The sequence below is a fragment of the Plectropomus leopardus genome, chromosome 24 (genome assembly GCF_026936395.1).
Source record: "Plectropomus leopardus strain MGB_pleo_1.0 chromosome 24, ASM2693639v1, whole genome shotgun sequence".
In the NCBI taxonomy this organism is placed as follows: domain Eukaryota; kingdom Metazoa; phylum Chordata; class Actinopteri; order Perciformes; family Serranidae; genus Plectropomus; species Plectropomus leopardus.
In genome coordinates, this window is record NC_142199.1 from 15,545,285 (window position 1) to 15,571,299 (window position 26,015).

Consider the following 26,015-nt stretch of genomic DNA (forward strand, 5'->3'; position numbering starts at 1 on the left):
TCTCATTTATGTATGATGGGAGGACACGGCAGAGAAGTTTGACATTGAAATGGTTCGGTGGAATGTGAAAATGTGACTTTCCCTCCAGTGACCTCAGTTTTATTCCCAGCTGATGCAACCGATGCAAGTTTTCTGCCATGAGCAGAGGTTTTCCAAACATATGTTTGAGTTGCCTGAACCAAGGTGTTTAAATCGTATAATTAAAGGTTCAGTGTGAAAGATTTTTAAAATCAACCTCAAGACCTACCTTTTAATGGAACCTCATCTATTTATTTATTGCCTATTCATTAATACATTTATGTCTGTTTTACCATTGTACAAGATGTTATATCATTTTATTATTTTTAACATATTTATCTATTATTATACTTTGTGCTGCTATCTTTTCATTGACCTTTTAGCCAATGTTATTTATGTATTTATTCAGGCTATTACTTTTTATTTATTTTATGTTATTTTTTAAACCTGTAACTGACTTTAAGGACATGTGCTCAGTATTCTTTAGGAATTGAATGACCTAATGATTATTTTACATGTAACAAATTATATAACAATATTTTGGCCAATAGCCTTTTTTTAAAAAAAAAAAAATTGGGTGCTTTCAGGCAAAGGGAAATTTAACTTAAAGCTGCAGTAATCAAGATTATTATGTCAACAATGGATTAAACGACAATGTAATCAGTTAAAATTTTATTTACAACAATAATAACTCGGCAGTTCCTCTCATCTTTATGCGATTATAACCTGGATTTATGGAACCTTAAAAAATGTAATGTAAATGTAAAAAAAACAATGAATGCAATGTAAGCAAATAAATGAAGGTTGTTTTTTGTTAATTAGTATTAACAGTTACTGTATTATCGTAGTTTGCGGTTGTTTTTGCGTTTTATATTTGTGTTCTGTCCCTTTAACCAAACAAGCGGAAACAGCCAATCAGAGCGACCGTAGCGCCGCGTGCAGGAAAGACAAACACGAGACCGCGAGGAGACGTTAAAAATAAGAGCAACGAAGCTATTTTGACCAATGTATATTTTTATTTTTTCCCATTTTTGGAGGGTTTGTGTTCGCCCTCTGTCTCTGTCGCTGGATACCGGTTTTGTTGGAGTTTCGAAGGAGGACGCGGTGAGTTAAAAACGCATCTTCGGGTGTCCGTTAGCGTGCTAATGTCTAGCCAGAATTGCTAGTAGCTAAGCTAATACAGTGTGACTAAGTTATTATTGTGTGTTTTGTTTTTTTTTTTGTCGTGTAAAGCTAATTCAGAAGCCACACACGACATTCACAGTCAAGTTCACTCTAGTTAGTACAATGTTTCAGCGTATTACAGCTACAGCGGTGAACGCCGCCGGCATGTTTGGGGGCGTTTCAGGTACCACTCCTCTTAAAAAACTCCCGTTTCTTCTGAATTACGTAAAACTAAACTACTTGTGTGTTGCATTGATACAACAGGCGGTGATTTAGCTGGTGTTTGGACACACATGGAGAACGAATATGGCGAGGAAAACTGTGGAGAAACCGTGTTTGAAAGGCATCTGCATCCCCGGGACCAACCTCCACTGCAGGGAGCAGGACTCCGGTTCATCCGCCTGAATCACGGTAGGACTAAACTTTTAGCATTTTACTGCAAAAAGCAGCGGGATTCTTTTGAGCTTGTAAACAGCGGTTAAGTGGAGGGTATATGAAGGTTTATGTGGTGTTATACAAACCCATTTTTGGCATTTTACAGCATATCTGTCAGCCAAAAAGTTATTGAAATACATATGAGAGTAAATCCTCTTCTTTCTCAGTAATCTACCCATCTTCACTGTACTTCCACCTCATAAACTATCACTACATCACTGAAGGACTTAACTAAAACACTGATTTGAAGTTGAAGTTTGAGTGTATGGAGTTAAAGTGAGGTTAAAAGTGTTAATTTATGACATTAGAGGTTTTGTGTCTTAATTCTTGTTTTAATTGAGTTTTATTTGCTTTATTTGTTTTGTGCCAAAATGGTCATGCAAATAGATAGTGTAACTGTAAATTCAAAACATATGAATTGTTGAAACTAAAAAACTGGTAAGTGAAAGAGAAGCCAGTAAAATAATCAGAATCAGCAATACTTTATTTAACTCCAGGGGAAAATTGTGATTCTTTACAGTTAAGAAAACAAAGCAAAGCAAAATAGCAAGTAGGAATAAGTGCAAGTAATGGCAAACAATACGCACAATATGGAAATATTGAAATATTAAAAAAGTAAAGTATGTATAATGTGCTGGGTATTAAAGAACCTAAAAATATGAACGTAAGAAAATACAGTAATAGACAATAAGTAGTAGTATGTGAACATTTAAATTTTAATATGGATACTGTGCTGAGTATGTAAAGTGTATAAAATAGAAAACTGTGCCATTTGCTGCTATACAGTGCATAAAAACTACTATGTAAGTTCAAAAATTAAAAAAATAAAATAAAATACGCTTGTAATGCCACAATGAACAACAGACATACAGTATTAGAATAACAATAAGTATATACAATATGTGTTAGATGTTAAATATAGCTAACATTCACGAGTTGGAAGAATATTGCAAATTTGAATAATTCCACAGATGAGTGCTTTAGTTGAAATATTGCACCAAATATTACTCTGAAGACAGTGATATGAACACTTACTGCACATTAAAAACCCTATTGCACATTGAGGTATAATAAATAAATTATTAAAAATATGCCTAACTAACATAAAATGTGAACCCAGAACTGAGTGAACTCAAAGAGAAATTACAAGCTGAATAACAACTTGAAGCACCTGAAGTTAAATGTATCTCTTGAACTCAAATAAATTTAAATCAAACCAACGTGAGATAAAACAGGGAAAGACATATTTTTCTGAGATTTTGTGTTTTATTCTGGATGGGTTTAAGAGTTTTTGTGCGTGAAATGCAGATTTGGTACCAGTTTACAGTAATGTTTCGACATAACTGAGCGGGCACTTCAAACGTATCTCTTGGTCTTTAGTCTGTATTCCTGTCTGCTAGTTATGATCTGCTTTCAGTGTTTCCCACATCATTTTTTTTCTTTTTGGGTGTGAGTTTGAGTTGCGGGTTGGTTTAGTGATTAGTTGATCCGATCAGTGCTGATAAGGTCAGATCGATTGATGAGCAGCTGAAGCAAATCAAAGCAAAGCTTGGTTTTTTTTGGTCAGTATTTGGGGTTGCTGTTCAAGTGTGATTTGTCAACAAAACTTTAGATACCAAAATCTTGCACCGTTGTCAACAGATTCTGCATGATATCCATGGTTACCATTTTCATGGAAGCCTGGATAAGTCATGAAATTTCACAATCACATTTTCCAGACCTTGAAAAGTCATATAATAAATACAAATTATTGAACTTTTTGGAAAAGTAATTTTGCTGTGTATAATGAGGTTGTTGCAGCGATCTCCTGTGGATAACCCTCTATGTAATGTAACATTGCAGTGAATTTATTTTGTGCAGCTGTTGACGTAACAGAAGTCTAGTGTGTGACAGCATTGTGTTTCCGATCACGTATTCATTTCCGCCCTGTGCTCCGTGTCTATCTTCATGTATGCCAGTTAGCTGAAATCATGTTTGAATAGAGTTTTGCAAGAAAATGAAAAAAACCTGCATTCCTAAAAACTCATGAAAAAGTTTTGAAATGTCATCCATGAAAATGTGGGAACCCAAAATATCTGTTTATAAAGATTAATCAAAACACAAACCAAAGTATTGAAGTAAGTTGTGTTTTTACACAGTCTTATTCCGAGCTACTGCAACGGCCTGCTGGCTATTGCTTCATATACAGCTTACAGATATGAGAGCGCTATCGATCTTCTCATTTACAGTAACTCTTGGCGAGTGTGTGTATTGCAGAGAATGTGGAGATACTGTTTTTAAGGGTTTGCTGTTGAGAAGCTTTTTTAAATATAGATTTACTCCTCCTGCATTGCTCATAACAATGAAATAACTTTTTTTTTCCATTGTGGAAGTAAATTCAATCCTGTTCGCTCTCTGCATCCCGGAGCTTTTGCTCAGTTTGCATGTGACACACAGCACCTCCCTTGCTATTTAATAGTTTCACCACTAGAATACATGTGACGCCCGGTTGTCAGGAGACCCCGCCTAAGCAGGCACCTCTCTCACATCTTTACCCTGCTCAGTAGGAATCAAAGGCAGGGAGAACAGAGACAGGGATGAGGGAGGAAAGGGTCTCTGCGGTGGCTTTTAAAGCTTCACTATGTGGAATTTAAAGAGCTGAATAGGAGAAGTAGTTTTTTCTCTTGTTTTTTTTTCTTTTACACTCATTCCTCTGCTTTGACATGCTGTAGTTTCTGTTTTTCTACACACAACACTGGTTCCATTTCAAGCCTCCAGCTTCCCTCTGTTTTGATTTGATATAATCTGTTGAGATCCTGTTATTTCTCCAGTCGTTATCATCTCATCTCCTAATCATACAGTTGTCCGCGGAAGGTCTAGAAAAAGCTGTTTCATTGATTCTGCTGAGATGCAGATTGATCCGGCTAAATTTGCATGGGAATCCATTCCGTTTTGAGCCGAGAGATCATAATCGATCAGATGGGATAAAGCCTGTATCTGGCCTGCTTGCCTTTCAAAGGTTAAGGTGAAAATTAATTTGCTTGTTCGTTAGTTACATTTCAATCCTGTAATTAAGTCTAGCAAATGATTAAAATGTAAAACAATGGAGCAATGAATGTGACTTTGATTGCTTGTTTGTTTTATTCGATAACATGATCTGTTGGCCTGATTGCCGTGCCCGCAGAATCCTAATGAAGACGAGTGAGCTGTTGGCTCAGAGAAACCCATCCTGCAGAAAATATATATATATTTTTAATGTTGCTTTGTTGTTATCTTGGAAGCAGTATTGTTTTAGTTTCTACTTGACAACAATTGTTGCAAAAAAGCTCAAAATTTTACAAAAAAAATCTTTGTGAACTACACACAGGAGATGCATTACTGATGAAACAGAGACAGTAAGTGATATCAGGCAAAAGTCTCCAGATAAATCAAGGCTTAAAGGTGATTTTTAGGACTTTTTAAATCCCCAAAACTGAAACAGAAACAGACTGCGTAGCTGGAAAACCAATTGCAATTATACTAAATATTGACAGAGCATAACTGGACTAATCTCTGTTATCTATATTTACTAAGATCACATCTATAACATCTATTAAGTAGCTTAACTTGAGCCTGGAGGTAGATTTGGGGAATACAGCTGGCTAGAGGGGAAAAAAAGATTTCAAGAAATATAAATTGTTACCATTAAACATCATATCTCATTTTTTTGATCCGTACACAAACGGGCATATAATTGTATACAGTATGCAGATCTTTTTAAACGGCGGATGGAGCCAGGTTAAGTGTAGTTTCATATTTAGTGTGCAGATATGAGGGGCTTACCAATCTCCTTACTCGCTGCAAAAAAATCATCTGATTTCTCGAAATGTCGATCTAAGGCTCAAAGCTACTTGAATCTCTTTGATTTTTTTGAGCTCTCATATATAGAAGCCCTGAGAGACCACAGGAAACTTTTTTTTTTTTAATGGGCTGTGAAAGACACCAGGCAAAACATTTTTTGAGGGTAATGATGCCCAAAACCTACGTTTGTGTCCTTTTAGGAGATATTATATTGAACTCTCTGCAGAAAATAAGCACATTTCTCAAATTGTCGATCTGATCCGATTTTTTTCCAGACAATGTTGCAAAACATCCAAGTTTCTTCCCTTCTTGGGAGATATTATTTCCTACTCTCGACATAAAATTAGCATGTTTCTCGAATTGTTGAGCTTTGGCTCAAAGGCGCACAAATCTATTTGAATTTTTTATGTCCTCCATACGGAAGACCTGAGAAACAAGGTGAAACGTTTTTGGTGTGAGCCAAAACATATGTTATCTCATGGGAGAAATTATCTCCTACACAAGAGATTACTTAAACTCTCCAACATAGGAGATAAACGTTTTGGCCAACATGGCCCAGAATTTTTAATTTTTTAACTTTCTTCACTGTGCCTTTCAGGGTTTCAGAAATACCATGCTTTTTTTCTCTGATAAACCTCTATCACATTTGCGCATATTTTCCAGGCATGGACCGTCACTTTTGCAGATTAAAACAACAAACTTTGCGAGTGGCAGGTTATCAGCTGTAGCTAATTAACATAAACTCAATAAATAACTTGACTTGAACATTCGGGGCTCTTAGTGCATTTTTTCCGAGCAGGCAGGAATATTTCATCAGCTCGTTCTCAAACGTGGGGGTGAAACCGAGAGGCTGGGGAGGTGTTTGTGGTATCGACTGCTGGACAAACGCCACACGTACGCGAGGAACTTCTCTACTTTGTGGATGTGCATCTGTGCATGTCCGTGCATGTGTGTGTGTGTGTGTGTTTGCGCACAAGCTCGAAGCCTTCTGGACAGGGCCGAGGGTGAAGGGGAGTGCTAACACACTCTCCTTGTCAGCGGCAAGGGTAATTACTCCTGGCTGAAATTACTCAACATTTGTTTATAAGCTCCCCTGAGCACACTGTAAATAGATTGTCTGCTCAAGTCCAATGCCATTGAAGCCCTGCTGTCCCCAGAAAACGTACACACACACACACACACATTCACACACACAGACTTTATGTTCACTTCAATGCCATCTTTACCTTATTGCACACATTGATCCAGGATCTTTATGTGTTTTCCTTTTCTTTAATGAATTAGTTATGTTAAAGACCTTGGCATCGCTAAATGTTGCAGCGCTCCTGTCGAGTCGAGTCCCTTTATTTATCCTCTCATCGGAACATTTCAGTACTCAGCTAGAGCCCTTGATATTTTCACTCCTCATATAACTTTGCATGTGGTCGAGTTGAATCCATTAATCCAGTATTGATCTCTGCTTTGCCGCCCTTTTCACGGCTACACTCTCCGCGTTCTCTATCTCTCCCATCTCTGCATCCCTCCCTCTTTCTGTACCAACAATAGCCGAGATCTTTTTAGCATGCATATGAAGAGAGGAGGGGGAAAAAAACGAAAGCACTTCAAGTCAAGGTCCATCCATGTAGTTATTGTATGAGATGGTTCCTGTCAAAGATGACAGTTTGAAACACTTGACCCACAAAAATGAATTCTTGGCCAGGGCCAAGTGACAGCCTAAAGTAATTCATTCTTTTGAAATGTTTAGGGAGATGGAGAGAGAAGTGAGGAGAAGGGCAGTGACATGGAGAGCGATAGAGCAAGACAGAGAGATGGAGAAGAAGGGCAGGAAAGAAGACGATAGAAACACGGAGAAAAAGAATTAGAGAGAGCGGCAGTGGCGAGAAAAAAAACATGATGGGGGAGATAAATGAAAAGAAACAAATTTTCCATTAGCATTAGCTAAGGCTTGCTGGCTACAGCTGATAGATTCTCCTTGTCAGTTGTCATTTCAGTCGACAAAATCCACAACGGTAGAGAATTTTGATGGTTAATCTGCCTTTATTATTATTGCATATGTGCTGTGTGAGAATGGAAAGCTTGATGTTGAGAGAATCGGCATAAAGATGTAGACGTTGACTGTGTCAGCCCATTGCAGCAAACATCGCCGCCATATTGCAGAACTCTCCAGGACAAAACTTAAGCAACTTAACAAAAAAATGGCCAATAATTACCAAAATTAAAAAAAAAAGTATGAAAATTACCTGAAGATAAACAGAAACAGACAAGAAAATGACCTTAAAAAGTGTTGATTTTTTTTAAAGTGTATTTATTTTAATATCTTTTATTTTTTATATTTTATTTTATATTTTTTTTCTGTAACATAATTGTAACTGTATACAATTATTAGAATCATAAATACTCTTGTCTTTTCTGACATTTTCCCTATTTGTTTGGATTATTTTCTAACAATCCCTTACTCTTTTTTTAAAAAACAATTTTTCATTAAAATTAATTGTAATCTGTGGGACAGTTTGTTCCACATGTTTCATGTTTTCATAATAAATTAAACCAATTTGCTCAGGTTTTAAAGCGTCAAAAGGCTAAGGAAAGGCGTCCGAATGCATCACAACAAAACTTATGTTAATCCATGTTTCAAGGGGTTAATAAAAAACACAAATTTAATATCTTTTCATCGCTACTTTAACCATAAACAGCCAACTTAACCGTTACAGAAGTGTTTGGCAACAGGTTTAGGCCATAAAAAACAACTTGGTAGCGGTTAGGAAAACATTGTGGTGGACTCGCGTGACTAATAACTAATACGACAAAATAACTCAATGTTGTCTATATTTTCACATGGGACACATACACCAGTCTGTTGGGTCAAAGTCGTTGACTTGTTGGACCCATCTCCTCTTTTCTGTGTTTCAAGTGGACTTTCTCTGTCTTACGCTGTTGCTCTGACGTCTAACAATGATGACGGATGGGTTTATATTGGAGTGCATCTCATACAGATGCTAAAGGGTGCAGCGTCCAAAACTGTCAGCTAAAAATGAGAACTGTGCAATTGTCTAATTCTGTCTGAAATCAAGGACCCATCGTTGAAAAACTACTAAGAATTTTTATAATCTTGCACATTGTAATCAGTATCTGTGCTGTGTGAGACCAGAAATCTTAACTCATTGAGTGCCAGCCCTATTATATAAAGGAAAGTGGCTTGTGCCAGCTTTTCTGGCCATTTTGAGTCATCTTTCAAGACCCACAGAATATTTTGTACGAAAACACCGAATAGCTCAAATGAAAGAAGAAACTCTCTTTTTCGTCATGGAAAACCTTGTTTCATTCTTGATTTATCTGAGGTTGAATAGAGGCTAGTTTCATCAAAAAGACCACTTTTTTTTCTAGAAAGCTGAGAAAAATGCATTTTTGTGAAAGGGAGTATTGTAAAATAAATATGCAAAGTACAGCACAAAGCAACAAATCATGGCCCCGGTTCAGAGAGAGAAAACCCACAAAATAGAACCGGAGTCCGTTTCCATTATTATGACCTGCAGTATTCGGGCGACCGGGCCTGCTTTGAACACTCGATTTTTTTCAAAGTAAACGCTTCTATCCCAAAACTACGAATCCCAGCAGCCCCAAAATTACACACAGGGAGTGTGAGAGCGCCCTCTTGTGCCAGCCGCCGAAAACACACTTTGACGTAAATATACGTCAGTGGCACTCAATGAGTTAAGAGTGACATCATGTCTAAGTCATGAGAGGAAACGAGAGAAATAAGGAGAGCAGGAGTTAAAGGAAAAAAAGTGATGTAAGGAGGGAAGAATGAGAAAAATAAATGAGAAGAAACTGATTTGCTTCCAAAGTAGGAAAGAGCTTCAGTCTTAATTTTTTAGCATTTGGCAATCATGTGCCTTTTTAAATTCCTTTTACCAGGGTTTTGAGTTAAAACACGTTAGTTTAAAACATTAAAACATCACCCAGAGACGTTTTCAAACAACTGACAGAGTTTAAGAATTCGCTTACACTTGCTAAGCAAAAGTTCAAATTATTTAATTGTGGCATTTATCCTTTGAGTACAAAAAAACAACAAAAAACATAGCCAAAAACAGACAAAAATGTAAAGCTGCTCTTGTCTATGTCTCATTCTAAAAAAATATCTTAAGGATTTTTATTTTTTTATTTTTGTTTTTATGGCATTTATTCTGTGTGAGACTGGAAAGCTTGAGAGGAGGGGAAAAGTGATGCAAGCAGGGAAGAAAGAGATAAATAAATTAGGAGAAATCAAAGTATCTTTTTGATTTGGTTCCAATGCGGAAAACAATTTCAGCCTTTGTCTTTTAGCATTTGCAATCCTGTGTGTTTGTTAAGAACCTGTTACCAGGGTCTTGAGTTAAAACACATTTGTTTCAAACGTTAAAATGTCACCTAGAGACTTTGTTTTCAAACTGCTCACAGAGTTTCAGCATAACTTTACACTTGAAAGCTACAGTTCTAAATATTGTATTGGGGCCTTTAGTAAAAAAAAATAAATGCATAGCAGTCGACTAAAAATGAGAAGCTGCTAGTGTCTCCCAATGTTTTAAATCAATGAGTCATGCTTTAAAAATGTCTTGAATATTTATTTAATGCATTTATTCTCTGTGAGACTAGACATCTTGAAAGTGACAGAGGAAGGTAAAAACATGGAGCCCATCGCAAAAAAAAAAAGAGAGAAACTAAGAGAGCGAGAGTTAAAAGGAAAAAAAGTGATGCAAAGAGTAGAAGAATGAGATACATAAATTAGGAGAAATCAGAGTTTCTTTTTGATTTGGTTCCAAAGTGGAAAACAACTTTAACCTTCGTCTTTTAGCATTTGGCAGTCATGTGTGTTTTTAAGAACCTTTTACCAGGTTCTTGAGTTAAAACAGCTCAAAACATTAAAAGTCTGCCAGAGTTTTCCAGCAACTCGCAGTTTAATCGCTTGCATGAGCTTACACTTGGTAGTTACAGATTAAGAGTCTAATTGTGGCATTTCAGTCGACCAGACATAAATGCTCCTGCTGTCTATTTGTTTCTCTAATCAAGGACTCATTGTTCAGAAAATGCTAAGAATTTTTATTTGATGGTTAATCTGGCACTGTCATTACTGTAAACTGCATTTGTGCACTGTGAAAAAAAAAATGTAATGAAAGAGGGAAGTAATAAGATAAATAAATTAAAAGAAATCACGGCATCTTATTAATCTACAAGAGCTCCAAGGTGGAAAATGTGATTCTGTTTACGATAAGTGATTTGCTAATGATGATTTTGATTGTATTCTTCTGTACACAAACCTCCCAACATATGTTGTTGTTATTGCAAGCTGCCATCCGGGCTAATTTGTCTTAATTACACTGAGTGTGTTTGCTGCCTACTACCGCCGTCCACTGAGAGAGACAGACACGTTAGATAGAGTGGAGGGCGGGGAGCGCAACATCTGTCTGCTGAAGAGTCGGAACACACACACACACACACACACACACACACACACACACACACACACACACACACACACACACACTTTACAAACACACAATTTTAGAAACACATAATCGCATATGAACACACTCATATACTCACACAGGCATGTACGGAGCAATACAAACACACACACCTCTCTAATAAAACCTTGGTCCAGCCACCTCACCACCATCCCTTAGCCCTTACCTCCCATGTCCTGCTAATGGCGGCCACCACAGAGGTGACTGTGTGCAAATAGGGCCGTAGCGCCGATGGCCATCCATCACAAGGCCCCGGAGCAACATTACACCACTCTAATGGCCCACTCTGGCCTTCCTTATGATATTAATCCACCGCCTCACAGCACTGATTTCATTTGTAAAGTGGTGGGGGGAGACAAACTGTTCGTTTTTTTTTCCTCGGTGTGCTAACGGACGGAGTCGCCGTAATGCAGACGCCGCTCTCACACCAAAACACAAACATGCAAGCTCGCACACACGCTGTATACGTGCCCCTGCCGCTCACCTTGGTCTCCAGCATGCATAGGTACACATACACATACATACCCAGGGACATAAAAAACTGATCAGCAGATGCACACACACTCACTGACTTTGTCCACAGTCGTTTTCCTGCAGCCCCCTCAACCTGCCATTACAGGGAGTCTAATTATATAAAGTAACTACAACATGCTGCATACATCTCAAACTATCTCAGCAAGGTAGCAAAAGAAAATTATTGGTATGTGTGAGGCTGCAGGCTGAAAGTATCAAGAAAACAACAATTAAATTGCTCGGCGTACCTTAGAGACTGCACGATGCATCAATCCTCAAACACATTTTTACTTTGAACATCTTAGAGATGTTTGCTGCTAGACTCGTGCAGGCAGTTGCTTAGAGGACACTGTAACCTGCACTTAACACTTTACATTTCGGCTGCTTCTGTTCCTCTGCAGGGTAAACCATTGCAGCAAATCAGAAGAGCCTTTGACACAAGCTATCCTTCTCTGTCTGCACATGTACCACCTGAGCAGCAGAGAAGCTGACAGATTCTGAATCCCAGAAGCTTTTTTTTTTGTTTTTTGTTATCCATCAGCTGTCTTTTATTCATATCAAAGACTCTTTTTTTTCAAATTTACTGTGAATTGTGATGGTAAATCTGCCACAAATCTGGGGTTCACTTAACTGTTATTTATGTAACCAGGCTCTATGGAGCTGCTTATTGTTTCTTTTGTGCTACTCAGTAGGTTAATCATAATATATATAATATTATAACCTTCAAATATTCTTAAAATGCCTCCCAATGTATTGAGATAAAACAATTAAGACAGCAATTTGCAGTATTACGGTGTAGTGCAGTTTTGCATGTGGTTTGTCTGAGTGGTGTTGCAGTACCCCAGTAGAAACCATTGCCAGAGACCATTAACCCTTTGAAACCTGAACAAATTGGCTCAATTTCGCTCAAAAACATGTGAGGAAGGCAGTGAGAAACAAAAAAAAAAAAAAAAGAAATGACACAAAAATTAGTGAGAAAGTGGTAACAGGTGCAAGAAAATTCGCTGAAAATTAATATGAAAATTTTTAAAAAAAAAAGGAAATTACCTGGTAAAAATCATGATAAAACTATTTTTTTTAACCCCTGGACATTTTTTTCCTACCTGTTTTAAAAATAATTTTCGAAATCAACTAATTTCATTCAGTTGGTGGAATATTTCTGACCAAGTTGCTCATTGCCTTTTTCCCCATGTTTTTGAAAGAAATTGCATCAGTATACTCAGGGTTCAAAGGTTTCAATACTTGTGAAAGGCGTCTGAAAGCAGCACAAGAAAAGTGATGTCGATCCAGGTTTTGGCCTTGTTGTGGGGCGATATCAGATATTAAGCTAGCAGATAAAAATCAGCATCAAAATAAACACTAAACATTCAATTTGTACCGTGTATAGCGTTGTATTGTTTTAAACCTACCTTAATTCATCCACACAACTTCACAACACTTCACAACAGAGAAGACCGCACCCACTAATGGGCTGTGTCCTCCAAATGTTTTTTTTTTCCCTAATTAAAAAAAGCCAAGTGCCTCTCTGGAAATGGGTGGGGGCATTTGAGAGCGCTTTGTAAGCAGGCGTTTTTTTCAGCTGAGATGCTTTGGTTGCTTGCGGTTGCAGTAAAGATGTTGTGCACAGGGTAGAATACCTGCTCTGTTCCTGTTCAGACCCGCCGGTCAACGGGGATTCAGGACAGAGCATCCAGGAGACGTGTCTTTCAAGCTGATGTTTATATTGACAGATGTCTCCTCCATTGCTGTTGTTGTTTAGCACTTGTACATGTAAGACGTGAAGCTTTGTCTTTGTGACGGTTGTCCCTCCTTCACTTGATTGAATGGCTGAAGTGACATGGACAAGCACAGTGTTTTTACCCAATGATGAACATTTTTTTTAAACTGAGTGTTTCGGGAAAAAAAAACGTCCAACTGGCAGTGCTCAGCGCAAGATGCAGAACCTCATCACGCCGTCGATGTTTTCTGCGTGGCACTGCATTCTCATTGTAAAAAACGCTGGCCAGACCTGAAGTTTTTACCATTTCTTTTCACTTCTTTACCATTAGTACAGCATGTGATGCATTGTTTATGTTTTATTATAGAGCATCTTTGCTGTTGCTCAACTGCGGTGGGTCGGTAGCCCAGAGTCAGTGTCAACCTGTAGTGTCTCTCTGTCATTTCCTTCATATGTCTTGAAAAATAGAAAATTTCAATGTAACATGAGTAGGGCTGGGTGATATGGCTTTAAATAATATCACAATATTTTTGTCACATAAAGTAAAGTAGATAGTTAAATAAAGTACTTTTATAGTAAAGTAAAATAAAGTATTGTAATAATGAAATAAATCAAAGCGAAAATGAATATTTAAATCACTGGTTATTGCCGTGACCACTGAATGTGACTTCATGGTCATGATTGGAGCTCTGCAGATAGAAAAACACGAAGACGCACCTGCTCACACGACTGCCACTGCAGCTCTGTTAAAGTGTTAGTATGTCAAAAAAAGTCATAGTATAATATGTCATTAAAAAGTCACAGAGTGTGCACTTTTCCTTCGGGTTCCGCAATCCGTTGGCTCCCAAAAATGGCACTCAAAAGTTTGATAGTCCCAACTCCAAGATTTTTGTTCCAAAGTGTCTTATAATGGTCAGTTTAGCTTCTAATTTTCTAAAAAAAAATGTATCCCCCCCCAGGCCCCTCTCAACGGTTGTGTCAGAGAGGTGTAGATTTCAAATGGTCCCCCCATGTTAAATAGGTGATTTCAGCCCTGCTTTTATGTATTGTGGTATGAAGGATAAAATGTCAAATGCCTGCTTCCAAGGTTATTTCGAGGTGTTTCTGCTCATGTAGGATAAAGCTGGACAGGAGAATTTCCTGCACTAAGAGATGTGTTTAAAAATGGCTGTCGGGGGGAGTTGTAGTAGACAGAAAATCAGAGCTCAGTCTCTTAGCGCTTCACACATCAGTGCATATTGAAACCAGTTACTAAGCTCGCAGGCAGCAGTGGGGGGGTCTGGTGACCTGGGGAGCAGATGGTGGGCTGAGAGGAAGGTCTGCTGGCTGGACGTCAGAGCTCAAGACGTTCTTTGTTGCTTTTTTATTTTTTATTTTTTAAACAGACCACCGCTGGCACCAGCAAGCTGAACATAGATACTACTGCTCAGTGCCACACACACACACACACACACACACACACACACACACACACACACACCTACACCTACACACACACACACACACACACACACACACAGACCATATGAATGTCAAAAGCTAAAAGTGTCAACCTCAAAGGACATAGAGAGGCACGTTTTCCTTCAAATACCATCTTGCAAAGGGAACATTTTATGATTCGACCCTGACACATGAACCCAGATATTGTCCCTCCTCGTGTGTCTGCAAACACACACACACATTCGAGCTAACCCCTCCAGAAACCTGAAGGCTTTTAAAACCTCGACGACAGCCCCGCGGAAAGCAGCACGCTTCATTTTTTTCATATCAAACATTAAATACATCACCACACTATACTGCGAGCTATCGGTTCCTGCTCGCCTCCATACTGTGTTGAATTATAAAAAAGGCAGTCTGTCCTATGTAAAAATTTCATCGCTTGCTGCGGATGAACAGAGCAGTTGCAGACAAGCGGAGGAGTGGAAATGAGGAGAGCAGAGGAGCGGTGATGTCTGGCGCTGAACGTGTTGAGCCAGAGGTCAGCCCAACTCCGGCGAAAACCCAGAAACAATAACACACAAAGATGCACGCACACACACACACACACACACACATTCACATTGTGTGCTTGTAAATTGTTCTATTCACTTACTGAAAAACACTGGAATTTGAATAACCCCCGGTCATGAAAACAAACTTTGTGAATACTGAAAGATTTTGATGCCTTTATTAAGGATTGACTATGCTTTGAGTTCATCTGAATCGTCTTGTATGATGTCCATGAAACTTCTAATATGTTGTGAATACTAATGGCTCAGTGGGCAGTGTGTGATAAGTGATGAAACGTCTTTGAATGCTGCGCTGTCCTTGGCTGACTGGTGGGTGCTGTTTCATTATGGATATTCACTACTTTGAAAATTAGCAAAACCTGGCAGGTATCAACAGCGTCGAAAGCTGTGTCTTTAAGCGCTCCTCTGTGTTCTCCGCAGCCCTTGAACTTAAAAACGGAGCGGATTGAAGACGCATAAGAGACTGAAGTGATATTGGTGAGCAAAGAAAAATTAATATAAAAGTAAAACACTTAAAATACAAAACTCTGTTGCCAGAGGTAAAATAGCTGTCAGGGATGGCCTTCTAGCCTAATGACAGACTGGGCTCATCATGAGAGAGAGACAAAGACAAACACAGGTGGGGACGCAATATTTCTATAGATATACTCTAATGAAAAGATGAAAGAGGGGCATAAATAAAGATGGGAACAAGGGAAGGAGCTGGCACTTTACTGTAACATGCTAGATGAAAGACATACTACAACCATACCACAGACAGCGGTGACAAGTGGAGGGAGGATGAAAAGGAGAGATTAGGTAGAAATAGTGAAGGAAATTAAAAGTTAGACTGTACTATTGAAATCACAGAAACCCTCTGCAGAGAGGCCACGAGGGCAAACCAAATATTCCTTGACTTAACGTCTAATTCTGAATCTGAATATTAGCCGGCGAGGTTTTAAATGTAAATATGCCATTATGCTGTCATTACAGTGTTCACATCTACAGGCCCACGGGTCAGCCCAGCCACTGTTAATTTTGCAGGCAAAAGCTTTTTTTTCCCTCCCCCCCTCCCCGCGCTCTTGAAATGTTAATAACTTTCTATTAGTTAATGTAGCGTGACTAAAATTCCGATTAGATATAATTCATTTTAATATCTGTGACTGGCCGGCCTGATCATTTTTCCGCCGCGTTCTCCCGGCCGCATTACACGATTCTAAATTGGACTCATTTACATTGGCTGGTTAAATCAAGGCCTTCTCTTGCAATTTAGCTGTCATCAAATCAATTTTGTAATTTTCTTTGCTCTTTGAGGTACGACTGTTTCCGAATTGAATAATACCAGCCATCACATTTAATTAGCCGTTATAGCATGTGTCAGAACAGGAGGGGATGCGGCAACATCTCAAATGCGACGAGACAGCATCGGCAGCCACAACTTGGACACATTAGATACGAAATTGTGTTCGACAAGCGTTATTTTCCCTTCATTTAGGTTTAACCAGCAGGCTGCCGTGTAATTAGGCGTCATTTATTGCATTTTCTTAGTTAGGAGTGGTGTTTTTTTTTTTAAAAAGTGAAGTCGTTAGATTGAAGGAATTTTGCACAGTTGACCTGCAACTGTTCTTTCTTTATCCATCTCAAAGTTGCGACATCTCATCCTCTCTGGTTCCACGAAAGAACAACACTGCACAGTGGGCGTGCTGGGAGTTTCGGTGGGACCACTGTGGGTTAGGCAGGCGCTGTAGTGGAGCTCCCATGTGGCTTTGCTCAATGGTGACTGAACCATAAGAACAGAGGGACAGAGGGCTGTACACCACAGGGACTCTGGGATAGCTCAACCTTCTCTGGGAGGACCGCTGCCTTGGGTAAGTGGTGGTGTCGCTCCAGATCAGAGGACAGCGAGGCTCTTGAGGGGAGGCGGAGCAGGGTGGGGTGGCAGGAGTTGGAGGGGAGGCAGGGGGGAGATGAGGGTCGGCCGAGGCAGTGAGGACTGGGGATTCGAGGGCAGATCACAGTGGGAATAGCAGTGAATAGGTTGGTTTTTCTTTGACTGGAGCCAGTATTGGAAGCTCGGGCGGGCTGATAATAGTGCAGTCACAGATTGTTTACATAGAGCATTATGCACATTTGAGCGACACAGCAATAATTGAATGTTGCACTGACTCTGGATTTAGTTTCCAAATGTCATATCAAACATTTCCTTTGCAACAACAACAACACTCAGATTTATACAGATACCCGAGAAAGAGGAAATAATAGAAACACCTGCCAATATTTAAATGTCAGTATCTTATTAGGATCAGGTCCACTTTGTTAAACTTCAGTCATCCTGGAGTGCATGTTTCTAATGAGACTGGAGCAGTCTCTACCATTCAGGACACCGAGTCCTCTGATGATGTCATCAGGGTCAGGGTGTTCTCATGCACTGTTTATATGTATACCAGGGATGTCAACGGTTAACTGTTAACTTCCGAAACAATTTTTGACTGGTTACACATGTCGCCTGTCAGTTCAGTTTACTGTGCTGCACCCAGCCTGGGTCCGGTGGAAGCTAACGAGCTTGTGGCGCAGCTCAAAACCGCTAATAACATGGTCTAGACCCAACAGCGTTGCTATGGAATCATTGTGCCCACCTTCTGGTTGCCCCCTTGGTTGCCTTATTATGAGCCATGCAACCCCCTTAAAGCATTGTTGACTGTCACTGTTAGCAAGCACAGGTAGTGCTGCTAACATAGTGAACAATGCTGGGTGACCTCGGGAGGAGACCAGAGGGTGGGCATGATGTTCCCACAGCAACACGTTCTTCCACTGGGATGACATTACCAGACCCAAATGAGCAGCGCTGCTAGCAGCTAACGTAAGCTCCTATACGACCGGCTTGGTGCACACTGCAGAGCAACTGAGGACAGTGGACAGCAGAGTCTGACAGTGGGCATGTTTCTACATGATAACACAGCTGCCCGGCTATCTGTCAGCAAAGCCAACCGAAAATAAATAAAAGTCAAGACATTAACATCATGATATATCAAAATTTCACCACCTATAAATAGATAACGCTTTGAAATGCAGCACTAAAGCTCACTGGTGAACGGTGTGCCAGACTCAAAGAAAAGTTATCAATTTAAAGTCTTTTTTTTTTTTCTAAAAAATGAGTATCAGTATTATGAAAGTAAAATAATCGAAACTGACATCCCTAATGTATACCTCGAAAAAGTAATGCAACAGAATTCTACATAAGCTATGTTCTCATGGGCCAGTATTTCGTATCATAACCCCTGAAATCTTAAAAGCTGTGATCACATGACAAATATCCATTTTCCGTTTTATTTATTTCTCAAGGGATAGTGTGCAGTGACATTAATCATTTATACATAGAGAAATGAGAAGACGGTTGTACCAGATTTAGCAAGTCGCTAATTTCCATTTGTAGTCCCACACAAAACAGACACAAAACACCAAAAGCATCAAGGACAACATCACTGACAATACAAGGCACAAAAGCAAAGTAAAGAAGGAAGTTGTATGTGTACTGTAGAGTAAGTTCACATAATGAGGTATGTTGGGGTGGTGGAAGGGTCAAACAAACACAGGCTTTTCCTCCAGAAGACTTGACGTCATTAACTACGTGATGTGACGATGCTCAGTCACCAAACCATGATTCTTTTGCAAAACCTAACCTACGTAACCTTGCTTTTCTAAACCTAACCTATGTAACTTGACGTTAAGCACGTACTGTGACAATGCTCAACCATGATTCCTTTCCGAAACCTAACTTACATAACTTAACGTATATAATATATAACAAAGGTTGTAACGTAATGGCGACCAATCATGATGGCGACGTCCTATCATGATTCTTTTCCTAACTTAGGGGCGCTAATTCATTGGGCAGTAATTCTTTAGTTATCATATGAACCTTTGTAAGATGATTGTTAGGGTTCTCTGAAATCTGATTTACGATGTGGGCTTCTATCATTCACCTAGAGTCCAATGAAAAACACAAGCGAGTGGCATGATGGGACATGTAGGATTAGGTCTTTAGGTCTCAAAGTCAGCTAACTGATAAATCCAAGTTGAACAAAAAAGAGACTTGACTAATGTTTACGTCCTGTTGTTAGTACTGTTAGCTTGTTTACTATATTCAGTGAATGCCGCTGTCTCACTGACTGTCTTGCGAAACCCGTCAAACTTTAAACCTTTGTATGGAAAACAAAAGTTGTCAGATATTCCCATTGAATAGCCAAATTTGATTCCACCGACATAATTCATGTATAGCCCGATTAATTCTTGTCTCATTCGTGGTCTGATTAAAACAGTAGGAGAGCTCTACAGTGAAATAAGATTTGAAAAATCAATAAATGTTAAACAGGGGCTTACTGTATACAGCGCATGCACATGCACGTGGTTGTTGGGTGGGAGGGGCTTAGGGCAGAAAGGAGAATACTGGCGGAGGATGGTGAATGTTTTAAATTCTACTGGCTTTTTGTTTTTTTTTGCCTTTTCACATTTCTGCCCACCCCAGCTTTAAAGGACTTGAGGAGTTCAATGGCTGGTATTAAACATAGTTTGACTCGCCTTTGTAATTATGATTTAGTTACTTCAAAGCTGCGCTGTTTCAAGTGGCGTTCCAGTTATTTTGACCGTCTCTGTAAGCTTTTTGAGAAGTATGCACCTTGGCTCAATGAAGCACTTGAGGGATTTGCTATCTAAATCTCCCTTCACTGAGATACATATCAAAGCCACAAATGTCAAAGGAGATAGCAACATTGCAGCAGTGGTAATCCACTGGCTGCTGTAGTCTTACGCAAGTGCGTCTGTGGGCTTGTGCTGTGTGAATATTTTCACATCTCTCAGTTTGAATGTGGATATTAAAAATGAACCAGATTCCAATTCCCTCATGTGTGTACAGTATGTGTGTGGGGAATATTATGTACAATGAAGAATAAATGAAGCTCAACCCCTTTTTTGATGACTTCTTCCAGCTCATAAAATGATGTACAAACCCCTCTTTTAATCAGGAACATAGACAGCTGATAGAACTAAACTCTCAATCCCTTCATGTTTTTTTGTGATCTCACCCCCCCCCTTCTCTCTCTTCCCGTCAGCGTTGCATAGAGAGCGGCTGATGTTTTAATCATGGCCGCAGGGCTCATTGTGATGTGCAGCCACCTCTGGGGTCTCTAATTGTCTCAGGCCAGGCTGGCTCTGCTGATCACCCTGCGTCTGGAATGGCTAATGACTCACAGCGAGGTGGAGAGACAGAGACGCTTCACATATAGAGCGCTATCTGTTTGGTGTGTGTGTGCCGAGGTATTTTGTGTGTGTGTGTGTGTGTGTGTGAGTGCAATGATTCACCGTGTGCCTATGCATGTAAGCACATAATGGAACATAGAATTAACTGCACACAGAGCTTGATTACCGACACACTCAAATCAAGGCCAAGTCATCACCATCCGCAGTTTTCACCACAGAACTCCCTGCTGCCGACCGTCTCTAAAACACTAACTTGGATGACACTTTGGGCTGATTTTATGATGACATGTATTGTACGATACCACACAGTGTGAAAAAATCTATACTATTTTACTGCTTTTCAGCTATATTTAACTGTTTTAAAACATGAAAAGCTACATGATTCATTTAATTTAAAAAAAAGAGAACACTAAGAACAATATTAGTCACTACACAAAACACTCAGTTTCATGATTAACGGTTCAAAGACAGATAAACAACTTGTTGTTTTCTTTTTTTTTTTTACTATTTCCTAACGGATGCGATGACATTACTGAAGATCCCATAAGTGTCACAAATTTAAGTGGTGCAGGAAATAAGAAAACAATAAAATTTCTGAGTTTATTTTCTAATGAATATTTCACATCTTCAGGTTTCTGAAAGTTATTTAAATTAAGCTCTTTGTGGGGGAAATGTCTCTTTTAAATATAGTTTTGGTGCTACTGTAATTAGGTTTTAAATCTCAAGTATGAACATAAAATATTCATTGCTAAATGTGCACCAATCAGAGTGAAAGTAAATGTTAAGTTGTTATTTATGGAGAAAGAGGCCTGGCAACATGAGCAAATGGCTGAACTGTTATCAGATTTAAATTCAAATATTGCCAAACTTAGTGGTGGAGGAACTATCCAGATCCTTTACTTAATAAAAAATACTTTTCTTTTTTACTCAGTGTGAAAATGATCTGTTAGAGTATTAGTGCTGCATTGAAAATGCTACTCACGTAAAAGTAGGTATATACAATCAGGTACATGTATTTGTTTTAAAGTACCTAAATGCACCCACCTTTACTCAAACTAAATTAGAAAACCACTTTCAATTAACTATCTGTCAACAGGTTAGTTAATTAATTAAGTAATCATTTTCCGTTGTCTGGTATTTTAATTAATTACAAAATATATTTTATAAACTCTTGTTTTATGCTAAAACCTTAATTTCTAATTTCAGATAAATGATGTGAAATAAAAAGTACAATATTTCCATCTGAAATATAGTGGAGTAGAAGTTAAAATGGCATGAAAATAATAGACTTAAGTACCTCAAATTCATACTGTACCTCACGTACATTACTTGAGTGAATATACTTAAATTTTATGCTTCTTTCTACTTCTATTCCACTAAATCTTGTATAAATATTGTACTTTGTTTCTCCAACTACATTTATTTAAAAACTTTAGTTTCTTTGCAAATTTAGATTATTGATAAGAAATTGAAAAAAAATAATAGGTGATAATATATCATAGGTTTAATCACCCAGCCGTATGTAGAGTAGTATTGTCAAAAATATTGATTTATCAATACATATTGATTCTAAATATTAAAATGGTTTTAATACTCATTTTCTACAGTGTTGATACACCAGAGCCAGCAGTGCTTCCTTGCCCATCATTAACGTTTACTTTAGCCATTCTGCTGCTCTCTGCTACTAACCAACAAGTTGTCATTTGTAGCCCTTTTATATTTATTCTTTAATGAAAATTTTAGATTTTATGCCCACAATTAATTTTTTTCTCACTGTGGCAAAAATTGTATCAAATATGGATATTTGGGGAGTAGAGCCCCATTTATACTAGCTGCAACATGAAAGTGATTTACATATGAATGCATTAATAACTACAATTAAATAATAAACATTTATCATTCTGAAATGAGCCATTTACTTTTGGTAATTTATATTTATATTATTTTATATTTTATAAAATTATTTTATATTTATTTTGGTAATATTTAGCTGCTAATACATTTGTACTTTTACTTAAGTAAGATTTTAAGTGCAGGACATAGTATTTAAGTAAAGGATCTGAATATTTCTTCCACCACTGATGAAACTAAAATAGACTACGGTGTGTGGGTTCATGCTAATGAAGGAAAATGTTAGGGAACCAATACCATTGGCTTAATTGGCGTAAACTTGTATACTGACACGATTTAAAAAAACGAATCAACTGGACATAAATGTATGGCTCTTTGAAGTGAGAGTGTGTGATATGGGGAAAAAAAAAGAAGAAGCTGTGACTCTTTCATGGAAATCCTGTGAAAACTTCACAGCGAAACTTGAAAATGGAAATAATTTGAGCCAGAGGTTAAATGGTTAAGACATCATACACCATTAGGAAATGTTGCTTTATGAATGATACATTTTCTCTTTGGCGAGATCCAGACCTTAATCTCCTTCTAAGCTCCGAGCGGCACCCCGGGTCTGCGCGGCTGGCCTGCGGATGATGTGGTCTTAGGGTAAAGGGCCTATTGCTTATGTTGCTGATTGTACACCTGTGGATAAGGCTTTCAGGTGCTGCGGACAGAGAGCCCTAAGCCCTCGGCGGCCGACGCTAACAGAATACAGATCTCCCCTTCAGGCTTCCTTTTCATACGCGCACACAATCACACACTTTCCTGATCATGTCTCCTCCATTCATCAGCCTCTGTTGCTCTGTTCCTCTCTTTTCTTTGCCACATCTCCTGTAGCTCTTTTTCTGACTTGGAGTCACAGTTCAGAGAGCACTTGTGACACATACAACAAAACCAGAGGCAGTCACCGTCTTGTCATTATCAATCTGTCGTGTTGATTGTCCTTCACACTGAGTGAAATGAGTTTGGTGCCAAAACTTGCAGTAAAAAAGTCAAGATTTTCCTTAAGACGAGATCTAGTCCCTTCAACCTTTTTACAATCATGCTTTATGGAAAATACTTACATATTGTATTACCAACATAATTCGCAGCACCATTCAAGTGTTGGACCCTGAACATTAATAAGCAGCAGCAACTCAAGTGTTGCGTACACTTAATAACAAAGCATGTGTCTGACTCCCCTTCCCTCCATCCGCTGCCCTTATTAGCATACAATCTGAATGCTGAGAGCGCCAACAATGGTGAGGTCAGTGCCGCTGGATGGGGTCAATTCTGAGGACGGCTTGGCAACACGCTCTGTATGTGTCTTTGCATACTGTAGGAAATCTATTGCGGTGGGAAGTTAAGTGGCGCTGAATGCCAATAGTAGACCTTCCAGACTGCCTTCTTGAAAATACAAAGCATGGCCCTGCCAATGGCGTTCTGCTCCATTTTACCTTTTGAAGAGGCAATCCAAGAGTTTAACCCCCAGAATATTATCTCTCTCCCTTCTCCTATGAGCAGAATGGCCGGCACTCATCACTCAAAAAAAAAAGAAAAAAAATACAATTTTGTTCTGTCGGTCTGGTCCAGCCTGCGATAATCCGAATCCACTTTTAGAGTACTGATAAGACAACCTATTAAATGTAATTATAAAATGGGTGGTACAAATTGTTAGTGCTGTAGCTATCTTCAAAATGTCTTAATGTCTTGAAATAGCCCTGGTGATTTAAATCATTTTAGCATTTCCTTGCAATTAGCTTTCACATAATAATACTGAAGCTAATTTCTGCACCACGTTTGACATTATAAATGTAATTGGCTCCCATTCACATCCCCACTGTGACACATCTATCAAGCCTCATGGGCGACATTTATGTGTGTGTGTGTGTGTGTGTGTGTGTGGGGTTGCAAATACATGTGCTAACTCTTGCATGTAAGCCGTTTTGCATCTCTACCATAAACAGTCACCTTTTGTTTTACCCAAATCTATCACCCTACATCGTTATAACGACTTGCCATTGATTGCGCTCCCTCTTTCAATTTAACGCTCTCAATAAAAATAAGAATCTACAATGCATTCTAATTACACTTCTTAGGTGACCTATGTAACGACTGTTTCCCAATGAAGGCTCATTAATTGGCCTGTCACAGTTCAGTTGGAGGCTATTGTGGCACTGTCCTTTTCATAGGCACGCCGGCATGACCAGCATCACTGAATGCTCATATATAAGCGCTCCAATAACAGTTAAAATGCTATTAAAGTGGATGAGGCACAGCTATGCCGCTGCTCTCTCTAATTTGAGACACTGACTGGAGGGCTGTGTGGAATACTCTCTGGGGAAAACTATTCCCCACTGACTCCAGCATATGTTGTGAGCATACACACACACACACACACACATTCAAGCAGACACAAGCAGACATTCTAATTGCCACTGGAGTGTAAACTGCAGCTGATAATGTTATGGTCATAACAATCTCTCTCTTAAACAAATATTCCCATGTGCTCACTCATGCATACACACACATATGTGTGTATGTAAACCAGGCCCCAAGGAAGTGCACTGAAATTTGAAGCCAATTTTTGTAGTGGCCAGTCAGTGGAATTACAACTTCCGGGTCCATCACATGATGTCCATTGTGCCAAAAAAAACCCCCAACCTTTTCCGATAGACTTGCATAGTGAAAGAGACGTCTGTATATCAACCATCCATCTATCCATTGTTGTGTGCTTATCCAGGGCCAGGTCGCAGGCGCAGCAGTATGACCAAGGCACTTTAGACATCCGTCTCCCCAGCAGCGCTTTCCATCTCCTTCTGGGGGACCTAAAGGCATTCCCAGGTCAGATGAGAAGTATAATCCCTGCAGCGTGTTCTGGGTCTGCCCCGGGGCCTCCTACTAGTCGGACGTGCCTGGAAAACCTCTAAAGCCCAGGAGGTATCCTGATCAGATGCCTAAACCACCTCAGTTGGCCACTTTCAATGCAAAGGAGCAGCGGTTCTACTCAGAGCTCCTCCTGGATATCTGAGCTCCTCTGCCTATCTCTAAGGCCGAGCCCAGCCAATCCACGAGGGAAACTCATTTTGGCCGCTTGTATTGGCAGTCTTGTTCTTTCAGTCACTCCCCAAAGTTTATGACCATAGGTGAGGTTTGGGTCATAAATTGACCAGTAAATTGAAAGCTTTTCTTTTCAGCGCAGCTCCTTTTTCACCACAACAGTCCGGCGCAACGCCTGCATCACGACAGACGCTGCACCAAACCGCCTGTCCACTCTACCCTCACTCTTAAACAAGACCCGAGATACTTGCACTCCTTCGCTTGGAGCAGTAACTCTCTCCCAACGCAGAGGGACCAATGCACCGTTTTCCAGGCTGAGAACAATGGCCTCAGACTTGGAGGTGCTGACTCTCCCTCTGGCTGCTTCGCAGTCAAACCACCCTGATGCATGCTGGAGGTCATGGTGTGATGAAGCCAACAGAACCACATCATCTGCAAAGAGCAGAGATGAAATTCTGAGGAACCAGACCCCTTCCTTCCCCCGGTTGCTCCTTGAGATCCTGTCCATGAATATTACAAACAGGATCGGTTACAAGGGACAACGCTGGCAGAGGCCAACACCCGTTGGGATCAAGTTGACTTTACGCCAAGTATGCAGACACATCTCTCACTTTGGTCATACAGGGACTGGATGGCTCACAGCATTGACCTTGGCACCCCATATTTCTGAAGTACCCC

General features: G+C 39.4%; 1 long non-coding RNA gene across 2 annotated transcripts in view; it reads left to right on the forward strand.

Annotated features, from left to right (window-relative positions):
• Positions 1–954: 954 nt before the first annotated feature.
• Positions 955–26,015, forward strand: part of LOC148185514 (uncharacterized) — a 62,931-nt gene continuing 37,870 nt past the window's right edge. For both annotated transcript variants that reach the window (XR_015775923.1, XR_015775922.1), the window contains exons 1-2: positions 955–1,122; positions 1,447–1,593. This is a non-coding gene — a long non-coding RNA (uncharacterized LOC148185514). The remainder of the gene's footprint in view (positions 1,123–1,446; positions 1,594–26,015) is intronic.